General features: G+C 44.1%; 1 long non-coding RNA gene across 3 annotated transcripts in view; it reads right to left on the reverse strand.

Annotated features, from left to right (window-relative positions):
• LOC114051961 overlaps nucleotides 1-20,399 on the reverse strand; it is a 38,085-nt gene that overhangs the window by 2,527 nt on the left and 15,159 nt on the right. For all 3 annotated transcript variants that reach the window (XR_003570207.1, XR_003570205.1, XR_003570206.1), the window contains exon 3: nucleotides 2,015-2,070. This is a non-coding gene — a long non-coding RNA (uncharacterized LOC114051961). The remainder of the gene's footprint in view (nucleotides 1-2,014; nucleotides 2,071-20,399) is intronic.

A 20,399-nucleotide genomic window follows, 5' to 3' on the forward strand; every position in this document is an offset into this window, starting at 1 on the left:
AGAGAGAGAGAGAGAGAGAGAGAGAGAGAGAGAGAGAGAGAGAGAGATGTCTCCCCTTCACTCCTCTTCCGCTAAGTTCACAGGGATTGAGAAATGTATCTGGAGCAGCGGGACCCAGGTTGCTGTTGGAGGAAGCCTGGAGGGGCAGACAGGATGGGAGCCAGCAGAACAGGGCCCAGAGGCCACTGGGAGGAGCTGCCCAGGTTTCCTCCAATGACCATTGAGCCAGGCCCGGAGGCCAGCACACCCCAAGAACTGCAGTCAGAAATCCAGCCTCAGAAGAGGATGCACAATCATGTTCCTATGCAGCATTTTGAAGTTTCCAAAATGTTTTCACAATAATGCCAAGAACTGCATGGCATCCTCATTCTGCAGAGGAGAAAGCTGAGATTAGGAGATGTTAGGTGCCGTACCCAAGCCCACAAAGCTAGTAAATGTCAGAGCCTGGATTTGAACCAGGGTCTCCTGCCTTTGATAAGTGCTCTTAGGTGGAGCCAGGAGGCTTCTTGAGTTTCTGAAGGCCCTGCCCCAGGACACTTCTGTCCATGGAGGCCAGGGTGATTCTGGGACCCAATCTGGAGTTCTCTTTCAGATAGTGTTTGATCAGGGAGTATGCTTTCCAGAGGAGGGGGGAGGGTAAACTTCGCCACATAGGGTTTGTCTCCTGTAGGACTAGGTAGTCCTGGGGAAATGTGGAGAAGGCCTAAGAAATAGGATTCTACCTCACATATGGTAACCGGGTGTGGTCCTATGTGGGTTCTTTGTCAGCAGCGCAAAGGACAAGTGAGACTTTATGGGAAACAAGAAGACACTAAATAAAGGCTCATACCAGTCCCAGCTTGGTGTTCCTTTGAATATGGCCTGCCCTTTGAATATGAAGCCAAGACAGTGACCACCGTTAGGGGCAGGAACTAGTGCTGTCCTCCCATTAGTGAGGATGCATACTCCCTTACCCTGATGCCCCAATGAACCACAGGCTAGAATGAGGGATTTATTCCTTAGTAAAGCCAGCAGCATTGCCTCCTATATCCTCAAATTACCCTTTTTCCATCCTGTCCTCTTCCCCGTTCCCAAGGTTTTTTATTCTCCATAGATGTCCAGGGCCCTTATGCTCTTTCCCCCTCCTCTGTCATTTATACCTTAGTATGAATTCTATATACAATATATGTATATACATGTGTATGTGTATGTGTATGTATATACGTATGTATATGTTCATGTTCAATCATTTTCAGTCGTGTCTGACGCTTTGTGAGCCCATTTGAGGTTTTCTTGGCAAAGATACTGGACTGGTTTGCCATTTCCTTCCCTAGCTCATTTTACAGGTGAGGAAACTGAGTCAAACAAGGTTAAGTGACTTGCCCAGGGTCACACAGCTAGTATCTAAAGCTGGATTTGAACTCTAGGGCTGGCACTCTATCCATTGTGCCATTTAGCTGCCCTGTGTATATATATACACATAATTTGTTGAGAATTCTATAAGTATTCTCAACAAATGTTGAGTATGTGAATAAATATATTTGAAGGTATGTATACCTATACGTATATATGCACACATATATAGAATTCTATAAATATTCTCAACAAATGTTGAGTATGAATTCTCAATAAATATATGTGTAGGTATATATACCTACATATAAATATATTCATGTGTAGATATACATATCTATATATAGATATACATACCTACATATACATATCTATTGAGAATTCTGTGAGTGTTTTCAACAAACATCGAGTATGAATTATGTATGTATGTATACATACATACATAATTCATACTCAATGTTTATTGACATATATGTATGTATACAATGCGTGCTACACATAAAGCACAGTGCTAGGAAATGGGGATACAGGGGCGGAGAAAAAGACAACCCAAAGTAGTCCCTGTCCTGAAGGAATTTACAATGTAATAACAGAATGAAACATCATTACTATACTATAATGCAAAGTAGAGTATGATTAAAGGGAAAAAAGAGGTCAAATAGTAACCTGAGAAAAGACTTACTTCCAACTGGGGAGATCAGGAAAGGCTGCATGGAGGAGGAGGCAACTGGGCTGAACCTTGAAAGAAAAAAAAGATTTCAAGATGTGAAATTTGAAAAATTCTGTGCAGCCGCTCTCAGGGATGTTGTGTGTTGGGGGATCTATAGTATCAGGGCGGGGAATGGACTTGTAATTTCACAAGTATAGGCTATTCTTGGATGAGGAAATTCTGTCTACCAAAGAAAGTTGGTACCTTCTCTGCCATATATAGTTTTAGAAAGCAATGAATGTCACTAGAGTACAAACAACTTGTCTAAAGTCGAACAGCCAATATGTCAGTGGTGGGTCTTGGTCTTAATGACTTTGAGACCAGCTTTCTATCCAACACACCAGTGGTATCAAATTCAAATACAAATAGGGGTCACTAAACTCTTTGGATCTCTGTGGGCAGAATATTGACTTAGAAAACCACGCATTAAGATTATCTGTGTTCTATTGTATTTTTATTTATTTTGTTAAATATTTCCCAATTACATTTTAATCTAGTTTGGGCTGTAGCAGCAATGTGGCCCTTGGGCAGCATGTTTGACACCCTTTGGACTCTACTATTCAACCTTGTTATTGCTCTGCTCTCGCCAACCGAGGTAACTAGCCCAGTCACATAGCAAGCATGTATTAAGTGCCTACTCTGTGCCAGGTGTTGTGTTAAACACTAGGGGTACAAAAGAAGGCAAAAAGTCCCTGCCTTCAAGTAGCTCACAATCTAATGGGAGAGACAACGTACAGACAACTACATAAAAACAAGCCATATACAGGATTAATGGGAAATAATCCACAGAGTGAAGGCCCTAGAATTAAGAGGGGTTGGAAAAGGCTTCCCTATAGAAGGTGGGATTTTAGTTAGAACTCAGAGGAAGCCAGAGAGGTCAGTAGGTAGAAATGAAGAGGGAAAGCATTCCGGGCATGGGAGAGAGCCAGAGAAAATGCCCGCAGCCAAGAGATGGAGGATCTTGTTCCTAGAATGTCACTGAATCACAGTATAAGGTGGGGAGTAAGGTATAAGAAGACTGGAAAGGGAGGGAGGGAGGGTTAGGTAATGAAGGGCTTTGAAAGCCAGAGGATTTTATATTTGATCCTGGAGGCGGTAAGGAGCCACTGGAGATTATTGTGGGGATGCCATGGTCAGACCTGTACTTTAGGAAAATCACTTTGGTGCAGGAATGGAGGATGGACTGGAATGGGGAGAGACTTGTGGCAGGCAAAGCAACCAGGTGAACTATTACAGTAGTCCAGGTATGAAGAGATGAGGGCCTGCATTAAGGTGATGGCAATATTAGAGGAGAGGAGCGGATGTATTTGAGAGATGTTACAAAGGTGAAATCAATAGGCTTTGGCAATGGATTGAATGGGGGTGGGGTGAGAGACATTGAGGAGTAAAGATGATACATAGGTGGGGAGCCTGGGAGACTGGTGGGATGGTGGTGCCCTTCATAGTAATAGGGAAGTTGGGAGGAGGGGAGACTTGCGGGGGGAGATAATGAGTTTGGGTTTGGATATGTTGAATTTAAGATAACTACTGGACATCTAGTTCCAGATGTCTGATAGGCAGTTGGTGATGTGAGACTGAAGGTCAGCAGAGATATTAGGACTGATAAGTCGATTTGAGAATCATCAGCATAGAGATGATCATTGAATTTAGGGGAGCTGATCAGATCCCTAAGTGATGTAGTGGCGGGATAAGAGAAGAGGACCCAAGACAGAGCCTTGTGGGACACCTACAGTTAGTGGGCATGACCTGGATAAAGATCCAGCAAGGGAGACTGAGGAGTGGTTAGATGGGAAAGAGGAGAACCAGGAAAGGGTGGTGTGCTGAAAACACAGACAGAAGAGATTATCAAGGAGAAGCTGGTCAGCAAGTCCTTGGATAAACCTAGAAAAGTCTCCTTCCCACCAGAAAAGACATCAGGATTAGCCATTTTCTTGTCGTAGAATTCCAGAGAGTCCCCCCACCCCAATTCTGGAGGAGTTTTAGTTAGACTAAATTGGAAGGTGAGTTAAACCTCACCTCAGCCCACTATATCTAGTGAACCCCAAGAGGCTTCATCCCATCCATTTACCAGGATGCCATGATGCTAAAGCTTTGCTAGCGTTGGCATCTTTCCTTCTGCCCTGCTGCAAATCCTTCTCCTTGCCCCAAACATGCACACATCCCCTTCCACCTCTTGCTCAGGAAACAATAATCAAATCAATACTATCATTGCTACTGGAAAGAAAGTACTTCTGCCCTATTGCTTCATTCAGAATCTTTGTGACTACCTCCAGGGGTGGGGAACCTTCAGCCTTGAGGCCACATGTGGCCCTCTAAGTCCCCAAGTGCCGCCCTTTGGCCACATGAGGCCTTGAGGCCACAGGTTTCCCACCCTTGACCTAGACCAAAGCCCCTTACCCAGGCTGCCCACCCACCCACTCCCATGCTGTACAGGGAATATTAATCATTTTTGTATTTGGGGCCCTTTTGGCAATCTAGTGAAGCCTATAGACCACTCCTCAAAATAATGTTTTTAAAATGCATGAAATAAAATACAGAGGATTACAAAGGAAGCCAAAGGTTAGTGAGAATAAAGATGTAATTTTTTTCTCCATCCAAGTTCACAGACTCCCTGAAATTTATCCGCAGTCTGTAAACTCCAGATTAAGAACCCCTGCAAGCTCTCTGAGGTAAGGGACTGCCTCACTTTTGTATCTGTGTCCTCAGTGCCTAGGACAGTGCCTGGCACGTAGTTCCCACTGAATAAATATTTATTAGTTGATTGATTAGTTGATTCTCCTTTCAAATTTCCTCCTTTGTAAAGTGAGGAATCTGAATCAAGGTCCTATCCAGCTCCTATTTATTGAACCTATTTATTGAACACCCACAGAATGTATAACCATAGAACTCCCATGGAACGTGGTGAGAAAAAAGGACTTGATTCCCCAGCCACCGGCCCTGTGAGCCCTGAGGCTCCTCCCACCCCATGTTTCTTTTTGGCCCGCTATTTGGAACAGGCTGTGGGAAAATCAAAGGAAGACACTGTGAACAGCATTGTCAGGATGGATTTGCTTGGGACACTGGCCAGCTCCTGAGTCATTGCCTGCTTCCTGCCAGGGTGGGAGTGCTCCTGGTACCATGTGGACAGAATAGTCGGGAGCACCCAGTGCCCCATTATTGCCTCTTGAGGGGCTCCTTTCTCAACAAAGGGAGAACAAAATTTTGCCTCAAGAGCACGTGTCACCCCAAAAATTTCCTTTAGAACTCCTTAATCTTTCAATATCTTTCTCTCCCTCATCTTTCTCTCTGTCTCTCTCTGTCTTTCTCTCTCTCCTCCCTCCTCCTTTCCTTACCCTTCTTTTCTTTCTCTCCCTCCTTCTCTCTCTCTCTCTGTTTTCTCTCTCCCCCCTCCTTCTCTCTCCCTTTCCCTCCCTCTTCTCTCTTTCCCCTCCCTCCTTCTCTCTCTCTTTCCACCTCTCCTTTCCCTCCCTCCTTCTCAGTTTCCCTCCTTCTCTCTGTCCCTCTCTCCCTCCCTCCTCCTCTTTCTGACCTTTCCCCTTTCTCTCTCTTCATCTCTCTTTCTATCTCTCTCCTACCGCTTCCCCTCTGCTCATACAGGTGCATTCTCACTTCCTCATATCTGCTCCTATCATCCCCACAACTGGAATGCCTCCTGCTCTCCCAGCCTATCCATATTCTAGCCATCCCAAACTTAAGTCCCTTTACCTTTAAACAAAGCCTCCAGGGACCTTTCCTTTTCCTAAAGTCCCATAAGCATGCATTGACTATACTATTTTACACTTAACCTCTTATGTCTGTATAATGATTTTCATTCTTTTCCCAGAAATTTCAGGGTTTTTTTTTAATCCTCATAACCTTGAGGGGTATGGGCAGCTAGGTGGCTTAGTGGATAGAGTGCTCAGCCTGGAGTCAGGAAGAGTTCATCTTCCTGAGTTCAAATCTGGCCTTAGACATTTACTAGCTGTGTGACCCTGGGCAAGTCACTTCACACTGTTTGCCTCAGTTTCTTCATCTGTAAAACGAGCTGGAGAAGGAAATGGCAAACCACTTCAGTATTTTTGCCAAGAAAACCCCAAATGAGGTCATAAAGAGATGGAAGTGACTGAAAACACCTGAATAACGAAAAGCCTGGAGGATAGACAGGGCAGGTTTTGCTATCCTTATTTTATAGGTAAGGACACTGAGGCCCAGAAAAATCGCTAACTTAGCCAAGGTCACAGAGCAAGCTGAAGGTCCTGTTTTGCCCTCCCAAGAATATTGCAAGGACACATGGAGATCTAAAATATGAATGGCCTTTGAGGGTAGATGGAGAAAGGGAGCATCTGGAAGAGGAAGTGAAACCTTCTGTCTTAGCCAGAAGAGAAGAGGGTGCCACTTGGCTGGAAAACCACTCCCCAAGAACCCAGCCAGTCTGTTTTCTGCCTTCCCCTCAGGAGTCAGGCACTGAGGAAAAGGAAAGGAATCCCGCCCGCCCTCACATTTTGTTAGCTGAAGACTTCAGAGTGGCTCATGGGCTGGAGAGGAGAGCTGGAGTGAGTGGATCATAATCTTGCTACCCACTCCCCAGACCATCGAGATACCGCTGCCCGAACCGTCTTCCTTCCCTTCATGCCCAGAGAAGCTGCCAAGGGAAACTCCCACTTCCACAAAGGCTATTTTGGGGACAGACTCTCCCCCCACACCATCCTCTATCTTCTTGTCATTGTCAGAGCTTAACAATAGCCGCAAAGGAGTCCCCCCCGGGGTCTCCAGGGGCGGGATGCCAAATTTAAGCAAACGTTCACAATGGCAGGAAGAGATCTCTTCCTTCCAGAGGCCGCAGCTGTACCCGGTGCCTCACCCCGCAGCTGTACCTGGTGCCTGACCCCAGACACCCTTCCCCCCACTGTCTTCCCCATGCACCGTCAGGATGCTAGAACAGAGCAGATCCTCCCTCTCAGGGGTCTGCTCACCTGGGGCATGAGTGAGGTTGCCCTGGTTTTTCTTTTTAAGTGCTTTCTGCTGGAGGAAGGAAGGCACAGGTAGATCCCTTGCAGGGGGTGCTGGAGCAAGCTTGAGCCAGCTCTTCAGAACTGATTGTTAAATTTTCAGTGTGAGGTTTTACAACTTGAAAATCTGCAAACCTATGAAGCAGGGCTTGGTTTATTGTTTTGCTGATTGTCTAGCCTTAAGAAAGTAATGGAGGAAATATTAGTATCACAGATTGAATTTTAAAATGTCATGCAGACATTTATTTTCTCAGAAAGTTGGTTGTTGAACCTTTACCAGCATACCTCCTCCCCCCACCTCCATACATCCCAAGACTAGACCTGTTACCCTATTGACCACAATCCTTCCACCTCCCCAGTTATATGGCTCAGCAGAAACAATTATTAACTATATACTCATTTAACTCACAATGCTATACCATTTCCTTACAAAGTGTTTTTCATATTGTATAAATACTATTAGCCCCATTTTATGGATGAGGAAATTGACTTGCTCAAAGTCACACAGCTAATTAATGTCAAAGACAGGATCTGAACCCAGACCTCCCATCCCCAAGTCCTGTTTTCTTTTTAACCCACTCTATCACACTATCAGTCTCTGCCACAAATGTGAGACGGGTTTTCCCCTAACCTTTCCCCACTGTAGGCAGGGGTTCCTGTGCTGCCCACTTCATCAGCTCCAACACCCATATGCACTCCGTACCCTTAGTCACATTTTCTTCTTTAAAAGTCTATATTCAACAACTTTTATGTTTCCAGGGCTCTGTGGGAATACAGAAGACACAGATTTTGCCCTATCACTATCTAGTTGTGAGAACAAGACATATGAAATAACAGCAAATGCTATAGAATTGAATATAATTAAATGCTGAAATGAATGGTGCAGACAGTATGCTGTTAGAACTCTACCTTTAGAAATTGTTTTCTATACTTTGTGTCATATCTTAGCACCACCACCCCTCCCAAGAATGTAAACCCCTTGAGGGTAGAAACTTGCATTTTTATTTTTGTATCCCTAGCAGTTAGCTCGTATTGGTGTCTCGGTCTTTGTCAAATTTAATTAAGTGCTGAAGGAGACCAAGGTGGGCTGGGGTGGTCAAGGAAGTCTTCCTGGAAGCAGCAGGACCTGAGCTGGGCCTTGAAGGATAAGTTGGATTCAGACAGCTGGAATAGGAATCAGCATGAGGTGGCTGATTCAGGGAGTAGTATAGGGCAGTAGCCTTGGGGACTGGAGGGATGCCAGACACAAGATGGGTGGCTCCCGATCAGGGCAGTAAGAAAATAAATGTTAGCCTTGGGTTGGCAGGAACACAAGGAACCCACCCAGCAAGTCAGCAGAATCCATCTGCCACTTTATTCAGTCACTCCTGTCATCTCTCCAGGCAGCTGGCATCTCACAAGGGGCCCTGGCTCTACTCCAGACCAGTTCCAACAGGAACAGGGGTGCAGTTCAAGGATTGGACTGAAGAACCCTCATGACTATGGCCAACAGCCCAGATCACTGAGCTCAACCAAAACCAAATAGCAAATTCTTGGTTATTCATGTGAACTGTAGAATGTTGGGCTGGAATAGTAATAATAATTTCTATAGTGCTTCATGAGTAACAAAGCCTTCTTTACAACTGTCTTTTGAGATAAGAAAGGCTGGTATCATTACTGTTTTACAGATGAGAAATTTGAGGCTCACCGAGGCTAGCCCAAGGTCATGGATAATGAATAGCAGAGCCCAGATGCCTGGCTTCCAGGATTCTTTCACTCTAACATTCTCCTATCAGTGAAGAAGGGGGTGCGGGGTCCCAGAAAATTCCATGCAGTGGATGGTCAACATAATTTTGCTAGATACAAAGGGTTCTTAATCTGGGGCTAACTGTATTTGAATATAATTGATTTTCTTTGTAATCCAATGTATTTTATTCTGTGTGTTAAAAAAAAAACAACTTAATTCTGAGAAGGGTTCTACAGGTTTCACCAAACTTCTAAGAGGGTCCATAACACCAATGAGATTAAGAACCTCTGCTATGGTGATAGAGAGAAGGAAGGAGTGGGCTAAAATGATTGACCCATATTTGCATTTCCTAAGCTCATTCTGTAGGAAGGTGAACTGCTAGGATTGGCCAGACACATCCTGGTAGTGTATAACATATAGTATATCATATACTATATAATATAGTATATATATTATAGCATATATTATATAGCATAATGGAGGGTTAACTAGTGCAGCTGATTGATGCTACCTATTCATGTACATAGGAAGGAAGAAAGGAGGGAAAGAGGGAAGGAAGGAAAAAAAGGAAGGGAGGGAGGAATGAGAGAAGAAAGGGAAGGAAAGAAAAGAGAAATGAAGGAAGGAAACAAGCATGTATTAAGCACCTACTGTGTGCCAGGCACTACACTAAGTGCTTTACAAATATTATCTCATTTGATCTTAACAATGACCCTGGGAGGTAGGTGCTCTTATCATCCCTATTTTAGAGACAGTGAAACTGAGACTGAGAGAGGTTAAGTGACTTGCCCCAAATTACATAAATGTCGAAGGTAAGATTTGAACTCAGGTCTTCCTGACCCCAAGTCCAGCATTCTGTCCATTATGCCATCTATTATAAATACTTTATAAGCTGATCTAGTACTATAAAAGTCTGAGGCTAAAATAAAGTTTTTGCAAACAACTTTGAAAGACTTAAGAATTCTGATTATCTACACAATGACCAACAATGATTCCAGGGACCAGTGATGAAGCATGCCTCTTACTTCCTTTTTTTTTTTTTTTTTTAGGCAATTGGAGTTAAGTGACTTGTCCAGGGTCACACAGCTAGTAAGTGTCAAGTGTTTTGTCTGAGGCTAGATTTGAACTCAGGTCCTTCTGACTTCAGGGATATCCACTCTATCCATTGCGCCACCTAGTTGCCCCATGCCTCTTACTCCCTAACAAAGAGGTGATGGACCCAAAAGGATGAGACAAATATTTTTTGGACATGGCCAATGGGGGAATTTGTTTTCTCTATATATAGTTTTTACAAGTTTTTTTTTTCTTTGTCAAGGGGGAAGGAAGGGAAAATAGATTTTTATTAATTGGAAAAAAATAATTTTCAAAAATGAGGTCTTTGGATTCTCTGTAGGTTTAAATTCTGCAATCTTCCCCTACAATCATAGAAATAATAGTAATAGAAATAATAGTAATAAGAAAGCTGACCCTTTAGCAATACTTTTCTTATGAAAACTACCCCTGTGGAATCTCCTTTTTATTCAGTCCTATTTTTGTTATTGCTGTTTAGTTGTTTTCAGTTGTGTCCCACTCTTCGTGACCTTGTTTGGAGTTTTCTTGGAAAAGTACTGGAATGGTTTGCCGTCTTCTTCTCCAGCTCATTTTACAGATGAGAAAACTGAGGCAAACAGGGTTAGGTGACTTGTCTAGGGTCACACATCTAGTAAGCATCTGAGGCCAGATTTGAACTCAGGAAGATGAGTCTTCCTGACTTCAGGCCTGGTGCTCTATCTACTTTGCCTTTCACTGGGATATTTAATGCAACCCAGTATCTGGCCTTTTAGGTCCATGGTCATACCCAGACTGAACCATATCTTTAAGGAAATTGGCCTCGAAGAGGGCCAGTACAAGTTCAGATAGGAGGCATTAACTTTCTAGGAGATGGGCCCAACAGATGCTTGAAATATCACTCCATCCAAGAACTCTTGGGGTTGAATCAGCAAGCCCTCTTCACTTGGTCTGGACCGAAGTGGCTTCAGCTTTTCTCCTAATTCTTGTCCCCCAACTACTGCATTTGTCCTTATCCCCCAAATCTCTCCTCTCCCTACAGATCTAAAATGTTCTTCCCCTGGGGAGGGGAGAGGGGTGTTGCTAACTATCCTTTCCTGGTTTTATCCATTTGTTTCATGGACATCTTCCCCAGGCCTAGCCCTGTACTAGGCACCATGGGGGAGACAGATGGGATGGAAATTAACTTCAGCTCAACAAACATTATTGTTTACCATGTTCATAACACTTTACTGGATACTAAGGAATACTGTAGTTCAGTCGTGTCTGACTCTTCGTGACCCCACTGGGGATTTTCTTGCAAAGATACTGGAGTGGTTTGCCATTTTCTTCTCCAGCTTATTTTTACAAACGAGGAAACTGAGGCAAACAGGGTTAAGTGACTTGTCCAGGGTCACATGGCCAGGAAATGTCTGAGGTCTGATTTGAACTTAGGTCTTCCAGAGTTCTAGGTCCAGCGCTCTATCCACTGCACCACCTAGCTGCCCATACTAAGGATACCCAGATGAAAAATGGGCAGTCCCTTCCCTTGAGAATACAGCCCTTTGGGAGTCTGATGTTTTCACATTGCTGTAGAGGTGTTGAATACATGTGTGCTAAAGGGAAGGAAAAAAGGGAAAAATAAAAAGAAATTTGCATGATAACTTTCTTGTATATTTGGAGGGAATAGCAAATTGTCCGTGGTAGATTTGCAGTTTGATGTGCAGTTTCTTTTTTATTGGATTGTGGTAGAAATGCTTGTTTTGTTCCGTGAATTGAAAACAAAATAAATTTTTTAAAAAAGAAAGAGCTAGAGCTTTGTGTACCTGGGCCAATCCCTTCTTACATCCTCATCCTGGTAAGACTTCATCCCTTGATCCCCAATCTTTTCCTCCCCCTCAGCATCTTCACCTCATGTACACTTCCTCTCAGAAAGGATAATGATTCTTGGTTGAAAACAGGGATGGGGTGGGGGTGGGGGTGGGGGTGGGAACTGACTTACTCAGGTAGCAATGTTTTAGGCCGTTGCTAGGGCCTGCCAGGCGGCCAGGACAGCCTTAAATAACACACCAGCTGAGGGCGGCAGGAAGAAAGGAATAAGAACCAGAGAAGGGGACAAAGTAGTCAGGTTGGTAATCTGACAGGAAGGGATGGAGGAGCTGGGGGACAGCCAGCAGTCCTAAACCAGAGAAGGTGCCGCTTCGTCAGCATGGTGTGGTGATAGGAACAGAACTTTCGTGGGCACAAAAGCACTGGACTGGAAACTGGGTGATCTGGGTTCGAGTCCTATCTCTGTCACTCACCTGAAATGTGACCTTGGACCAGTCCCATCACCTCTAGAGGCTTCACTGTGCTTATCTGGAAAATGATGACTGAATGATGCCCAATGTCTCTACTAGCCCTCAAAATCTGTAATTTTTAGTATGCTCTCAAATCTGCTGTGCCCATCTTAGGCTAGGTAAGCTGCCTCCATCAATCAGTCAATCAACAAGCATTTTATTAAGCCCCTTCAATGAGCTGGAAGAGGAAATGGCAAACTAAGAAAATTCCAAATAGGGTCACTAAGAGTCAGATACAACTTAAACAAGCGAACAACATGCTAGGCACTGAGGTGACAAAGAAAAAAAAAAAAGATGAAAGTCCTTGCCCTCAGGAGGCTTCCATTCTATTGGGGGAAACAGCATGTACACACTTTAGTATATACCAAATAAATATGAGAACATTTTAGTGAGGGAGGCTCTGGCAGCTAGAAGAACAAGAAAGGCTTTATGTAGGAGGTGGCATTTAAGCAGAGATTTGAAGGAAACTGAGAGGTGGAGGTGAGAAAGTTTGTTCCAGGCATGGGGGACAGACTGCAAAGGCAGAGTTGGGAGACGTTCCATATATGAGTTACAGCAAGAAGGCCAATTTGGCTGCAGCATGCAGTTTCTAAGGGAAATAATGTATAATAAGCCTGGAAAGGTTGGCAAAGAGGTTAACTGCCAAACACAGAAATTTACATTTGATTCTAATGTCAATAGGAAGCCATGAAAGTCTATGGAGGAGGAGCATGACACGGTCAAACCTGTGCTTTAAGAATATCATTCTGGCAGCTGTGTGGAAGACAAAGGGGAGAAATTGGAGGCAAAAACCAAATAGGAAGGCACTGAGATAATCCAAGTGAGAGGTAATGAGGGCCTGGAATGGGGTTGTGGCCAGGTAAGTGGAGAAGAAGGGATGAGTGCAAGAAATGCTGTGGAGGTAAAATTCAAAAGACTTGGCAACTTATTGGCTATGGGGGGCCAACGGGGCCTGAAGAGGTGAGGATAGAGATCTGGGGTGACTGGAAGAACTATGGGTGTCCTTAGAGATGTGTCATATTCTACTGCAGACTCCAAGAGGGCAAGGACCAGGATGTCAATGTACAATTCCCAGCCTGCTGTCATGAACACTTTAGTGTCTCATAAATGCTTTCACATAATGATGAGGAGCAGCTAGGTGGCACAGTGGATAGAGCACTGGGCCGAGAACCAGGAAGACTTATCTTCCTGAGTTCAAATCCTGCCTCAGACACTGTGTGACCCTGAGCATGTCACTTCACCCTGTTTGTCTCAGTTTCCTCATTTATAAAGTGAGCTGGAGAAGGAAATGGCAAACCGCTCTAGTATGTTTGCCAAGAAAACTCCAAATGGGGTCACAAAAAGTCAGACACAACTGCACAGCAATCACAAATGATAAGGAGAAGGCAAAAGGTAGAGGAAGGTTCCTCTGGCCATCAACAGACTAAGAATTCTCCACAGGCTGCTCGTTGCTTCCCTAGTTAACCCCTCATTCTCAGGGTCCCTTGTTTCTGCCAAAAAAATTGGTAGGATGGTATCAACAACCAGTCATTGAACAAGTTTGTGTTTTTTGTGTTTTTTTTTTTTCAAAATTAAGCACCTACTGGGGGCAGCTGGGTGGCGCAGTGGATAGAGCACTGGCCCTGAAGTCAGGAGGACCTGAGTTCAAATCCTGCCTCAGACCAAATACTTGACACTTCCTAGCTGTGTGACCCTGGGCGAGTCACTTAACCCCAATTGCCTAAAATAAAAAAAAAAATTAAGCACCTACTAGGGGTCAGACACTGTGCTAGGCACTGGGGATACAAGTGAAAAAAAAATCAGAAGCAATGTTTGTCCTCAGGGAGCTTACATTCTATCAGGAAGTATGTACATATGTAAGTAGAGATGTACCGGTAAATATTTAACAACTGACCCCCCCCCAGAAAAGTATATATAACACATTTTAAATTTAATCTGCATTATTAACATTTTCTCCATCACTTTCTTAAGTCTAGATAATAATAATTATTATTATAATAAAAACAATAAATCAAGCCTTGATTTTCAATTTGTTAGTTTCTGGAGATGTAAATGCTCATGCTCACAATTTAATAACCAGCTCTCTCCAGGCAGTTCCAATTGGCTCGAGCACACCCCTGTATATTCGAAATCTAGGAATTGGGGCCAGATCTGTGATTTCGCTGGTGTAAGGAATGTAAGGAAACTCCCTTTGCCAGGACAGATGAACATCACATATACAATCGATGATAATAGTGAGCCCCCTAGAGATTAAGTGTCTTGGTCAGGGCCAATCATCCAGCATCATCATCGACAAGCATTTAGGGGCAGCTAGGTGGCGCAGTGGATGGAGCACCAGCCCTGGAGTCAGGAGGACCTGAGTTCAAATTTAGCCTCAGACACTTGACACTTAGTAGCTGTGTGACTCTGGGCAAGTCACTTAACCCAAGTGCCTAGCCAAAAACAAAAAAGGAAAAAAGAAAAAAAACCCAGGCACTTAATGAGTATTTCCTGTTGGCCAGGACCTATGCTAAGTGCCTGTTATCACAGGCAGTACTTGAACTCAGGTGTTCTGGGTTCACAAAAGCTAGCTCTCTTACCACACGATGCCTCTCATACAAAATATATGCAAAATAAATACTAGGATGCAAGATAACTTTGGGGGAAGGCACCAGGACCTGGGTGGAGTTTTTTTTTTTTTCAGCCACTTTTCAGCTACAAGACATTCAGTGGGTCATCCTGGATAGATCCTATTTCTATTCCCTTGAACTACTGAAGGACATCCTGTGAGCAGAGGAACAAGCTGAGACATCTGCTAAGGAAGACAAGCAAACCTTTCCTCCCCATCCCCTTTCCATCCCCAGAGGACCCAACCAACTGAGGGTGACCAGGTAACACTTTCAACCAAGCATCCTTTCCCAGACCCCATTCTTGGCCCACGTTGTCACTCCTGGATTGCCTGCCTCAATGGTGCCACCTAGTGACCAGTCTAGGCATCTCAGCAGGAACATCCTACTCATGGGCGGTCCTCCAGAGAGAGAAATAAAATGGTACTTCTCAGGATTCGGCCTTAGCTGTCTATCTCCTGCCTTGTGAACTGAGATATTGCTACGATAAGAATGGACCCAGCCCGTCCTATCTACGAAGGCTCATATGTGAGAGGCAATGTGGTTTAGTTTAAATAAACTAATAAACAAATAAATAAATAAAAACAAAACCCAAGCATTAATTGCTTTGCTATCTGCCAGGCACTGTGCTAATGTTTTATAAATATTATCTCATTTGATCCTGACGACAGCCCTGGAAGTAGGTGCCGTTATTATACCCATTTTACAGTTGAAGAAACTGAGGATGAGAGAGTGGTTGGCCCATACTTTTAGAAGCAAAGGCAGTGAGGTTCCGTGGAAAGAGTGCTGGCCTTAAGATCAGATGACCTGAAGTGTGGTCCCTGCTCTACCCCTTAGTTGCTACATGACCTTGGGTAAATTATTTCACTAAGAGCCTCAGCTCCATCACATTGGACTAGATAGTGTCTAAGGTTGTTTCCAGCCCTGCTTTTTATGTTCTATGTTCTAGGGTCCCTCCAGCCCTAACATTTCACGATCTAAGGCCCTTTTACCTCCAACGTATAATGTTCAAGGTCCTTAGGTTCTTTCCAGTTTGGTTCTGACAGTGCTGGGTTCTAGCGCTAACATTCTGTGCTCTATGTTTGCAGTCTATTATGGCTCTGAAATTCTATGGGACAGTATGGGCATCATAAAGACCCTAAGATTCCTCCCTCCCTTGTTGCCAGTTTTTATCCAGAAGGTGAAAAAAAGCCAGATCGAAGGGAGGAGGGAAGGTGGCTGTTGGGTGTCCTGTGAGCTCTAGTGAATGCATTTATAATTGGGAGAAGATGAAAGAAAGGATATTGACAAAGCTGGGGAATTGGGACAATTGCTCTGGACCAAAATTCAAGCAATTTGGGTTGCTTCATGTCCTTGACCCCATTTTTGAGAAGATGAGCAACCTTGGAACTGCTCCTTTATTCCATGAAATATTTTGGCATTTTTAAAGAATGGAAATGCCCCCATTCACATTTATGGAGAACCTACTGTGAAAAGGGCACCATGCTGGTCATTGTGTGGGACGGAGAGAGTCTCCACCATAAGCATGGCTTACTATATGGGGTGTAAGAGAAGGAGATGGGCCCAGGATTAGTCTGGACCAATCTTTATCACCATTGAAGTCCCTCTGCTAATGCAGCTCAAGGCCCTCATAGGCCAGCTAATCCATTCCCCTTATTTTACAGTTGAAAAAACTGAGGTCCAGCCATGTAAGTGACCTGGCTAAGGTCACACAGGCAGACAAGTCTTGGAGTTCTAAAACCTTAAAAGATCTGCTTCGTGAGCATCAGAAGCAAGGCTTGAACCCAGGCCCCGCTGGCTCCAAGGCTGGCTCTGCATCTGTACGCCTTTCAGGGAAAGAGGGTATTTACAAGAAAAGGGATCTGAGAATACAAGGCAATATTTGGTCAATGTTAAGAAAAGCAGAAATAAGCAGATTATAGGAATTCAGAGGAGGGAGTGTTGGCCAAATTCACCGAGGCCTGGGACTAACCAATGCAAAGATCTTCTGGAGGAAGAATGACTGAGCTGGGCCCTGAAGGATCTGTAGGATTTAAATAAGGAGTAGGGTGTGGGCATTCTGGGCTGGGGGAGATCACATGAGCGTAAGCACAGAGAAGGAGGGAGAACAAAGTCTATTCAGGGTTTAGTATGACCCTTTTTCCTCTTCAGTTAATTTGTTAGAAGGACAAACCCTCTAGCATCTCACATAAAGGGGAGCCCGAGAAGGCTTCCTGGAGGAGGAGGTGATTCCTTGCAGTGCCAAGGAATGTCCGACTCTTCACTCTGTAGTCTCATTTGGGCCCATATCCCCAGAGGGGGCCTTCCTGTACTTAGAAAGAAAATATCTTAGTTCTCCTCCACCAGGCAGTCTTCCTAATCTTCCAGGGTAGGGAGAAGTCTTTCAGACACAAATAGGTTACTAGAAATCCTGAGGGGACTTTCCTTCTACTAGAGAAAAACAAGTGCTTTATATTGACTGTGGCATCTCACAGGGTCAGGGCTGGCTGGTCTTGTCTTACCAGCCCCAGTCATTGTATTATACAGTTTGGAAGAGAGTCAGAACTTGGGTGAGGCAGGTGGGGCATTGATCCAGTGCACTGAAATTTAAAGGGGGTGGAGACAACACTGTCAATCCTTTAGCAGCATAGAAACAATTTAGCACCTTGCTAGCAAGAATGGATTAGAACTATAATTTTACTGGAAGAGAGAAAGAGTGAGGGAACTTCCTCTATTAATGAAGATGAGCACTTACCCTGCAACTTACATACTTAGAGGGTTGCCTAGGGCCATTGAGAGGTCATGAGGATCACCTAGCCAGTACATAGGGATCAAAGGCAGGCCTTGAACCCTGACTCAGAGGCCAATTCTTTATTCATTTCCCCTTTGCTAACCTCTTGCTAGCAAGAAAAATTAATTAAAATAGGAATCTACCAAATGGCTCCTTCCTCTTCCCTCCTTCCTCCAAAGTTGCCACATACAAATTGAGGTCCTCCTCTACCCCACACTGCTCTCTCTCCCCTCCAGTTCCTCCACTGGTCTCTAGGTCTCTGAGCTATCCCAGCATCTTCTCCAGCGCCCCTCTTTGTCCCTGAGTGGAGAGTTGGTTTAGTGCTGCTTGCCCTAAGTACAAAAATTGCTAGTTAAAACTGATCTGGGGTAGCTAAGTGGTGCAGTGGATAGATCACGGGTCTTGGAATTAAAAGGATAATGAGTTCAAATCCAGCTTCAGACACTTACTAACTGTGTGACCTTGGGCAAGTCACTTAACCCCAATTGCCTCAAAAACAAACAAACCCCAAAAAACCTCTAATCTTGGGCCTGAGAGCTTGAAGGTAGGGTATTTGATCCTGGCCTGAGTGTCCTGTCATTCTGTATTTCTCTGACCTTGAACACATAACAGAGAAAGGGGTTGGGCTTGCCTAAGACAAACAAGGGAAACTAAGGCAGCTAGGTGATATAGTGGGTAGAGTGCTGGGCCTAGAGTCAGGAAGACCTGAGTTCAAATACAGCCTCAGATACTCATTTGGGCAAGTCACTTAACCTCTGCTTGCCTCAGTTTCCTCATCAGTAAAAATAGCACCACCCTCCTAAGATTATTGTGAGGATCAAATGAGATGGCATTTGTAAAGTGCTTAGCACAATGCCTGGCACACAACTGGAGCTATATAAATGCTAGCTATTATTATTATTACTATTTGAAATCCCCAAGGTTGTTCATTTTTACAGCATCATTGTTACAGTATAGATCTTCTCCTGGTTCTGATCACTTCACTCTGCATCATTTCATACAAAGTTTTCAAACAATCTCCTTTGTTGTTTTTTAGGGCACAATAGCTTGTTAATTGACAAAAAAAATGAAAAAATAATAACAGATAAGATCTCCTAGGGGCAGCTAGGTGGCACAGTGGATAGAGCACCTGAAGTCAGGAGGACCTGAGTTCAAATATGACCTCAGACCAAACACTTTGACACTTACTAGCTATGTGACCCTGGGCAAGTCACTTAACCCCAATTGCCTAAATAAATAAATAAATAAATAAATGAAAAGCTCTCCGAGTCCTGGCCACCTGGAGTTAACAGGATCTTAGCACCATCTTTAGCATAGCCCCTTTGCACTGGCTTTCTGAGCCCCAGAGTTTTCCCACCTGGGGACTGAAAGCAGGCTGGGAGTCCCCAGGCGAGTGAGTTGGCTGGACAAGACACCTCCCTTCCAGGCCCAGCCCATTCAAAGGGTAGCCGGCTCTCCTGGTTGGCTTAGGATGAAATCATATGGCCCTGACCCCCACGGAAGAAAGCTCAAGAAATCTGGAGCTGGCTGTGTCTGGGTGGGTGGAATGCTCCATAGCCCCAGGCAGAACAACTGAGCCTGGAAAAGCCTGTGTGGGGGTGCAGGCAAGAAAGGAAATAGATCTGGAAATAAAAGAGTAGGGGGTGGGGTACGAGGGACAGGAGAATAGACTTGATTCAGGACTAGACTTTGAAACGGGCTGGCTGGTCTAGCTTGGGAGACAGGAAATAGCCTAGCCAGCCAGACCTCCCTGACCTCTGCTCTCTGAGTTCCTTCAAGAATGTCACTTCATGACCCTCAACCTTTGTCCCAGAATGAAGGAGAGAGATGCTGGAGGGCTTATCTTTTTGAAAATGTCCCAGTGTGGGATGTAAAGCTGAAAGAGATAATCTAACTCATCCTCCTCAGTTTACAAAGGGGGAAACTGAGTCAAGTTAGGCATTTATTAAATGTTCTCTATGTGCCAGGCACTGTGATAGTCCTTGGCCCCAAAGAGCTCACATTCTAATGAGTTAAATGACTTGACCAAGGCCACAGAGAGCAAGTCTATATTCAGAACCAGGTCCTCTGACTCCGGATGAGGAAACTGAAACACAAGGAGATGAAATGATTTGCTAGTCAAAGAATAGTTCCTCTCAGACTTACTTTCCAGTTTCCCCAGCAGATAGTATCCAGTTGGCCTTCAATTAACTATGTTTGATTGCTTTTGGGTGTTGTATACCTCATCAATTCCATTGATCATCTTTTTTACTTTTTAAACAGTGCCAAAATGTTTTATTGATTACTGCATTGTAGTATAATTCGAGATAGGGTATTGTTAGACCCCCTTCTTTCCTACTTATTAAATTTTTTCCCTTAATGGAGAAAATGTTAATAATGAAGATTGACCTTAAAACTGTATTGTTTTGGGGCAGCTAGGCAGTGAAGTAGATTAGAGCACTGGCCCTAGAGTCAGGAAAATTAATCTTCCTGAGTTCAAATCTGGCTTCAGACACTCACTAGCTGTGTGACTCTGGGCAAGTCACTTAACCCTGTTTGCCTCAGTTTCCTCATCTGTAAAATGAGCTGGAGAAGGAAATGGCAAACCACTCCAGTATCTGCCAAGAATACCCCCAAATGGGGTCATGGAGATAGGACACAAATGAAAACAACTGAACAATAATAAATTTCCCTAGGACCTAGCAAAGTAGAGGCTTAATAAAGGTTTGTTGATTATTTATTTAGTATGAAACACAGTCATTAATCAAGTGATAAAGAAGGCAGTAAGAGAGGCAACATGGTGCCTTGGAAGGTGCACTGGAATATTTGGAGTTGGGCCTGGCTTAGAATCCCAGCTTCACTACTTACTACACACAGAACCTTCTGCAAATCACTTTACAATGATTACACCTTTGTGGGCCTCC

Source organism: Vombatus ursinus, unplaced genomic scaffold (assembly GCF_900497805.2).
Source record: "Vombatus ursinus unplaced genomic scaffold, bare-nosed wombat genome assembly UNPS02014807.1, whole genome shotgun sequence".
Taxonomy (NCBI): Eukaryota; Metazoa; Chordata; class Mammalia; order Diprotodontia; family Vombatidae; genus Vombatus; species Vombatus ursinus.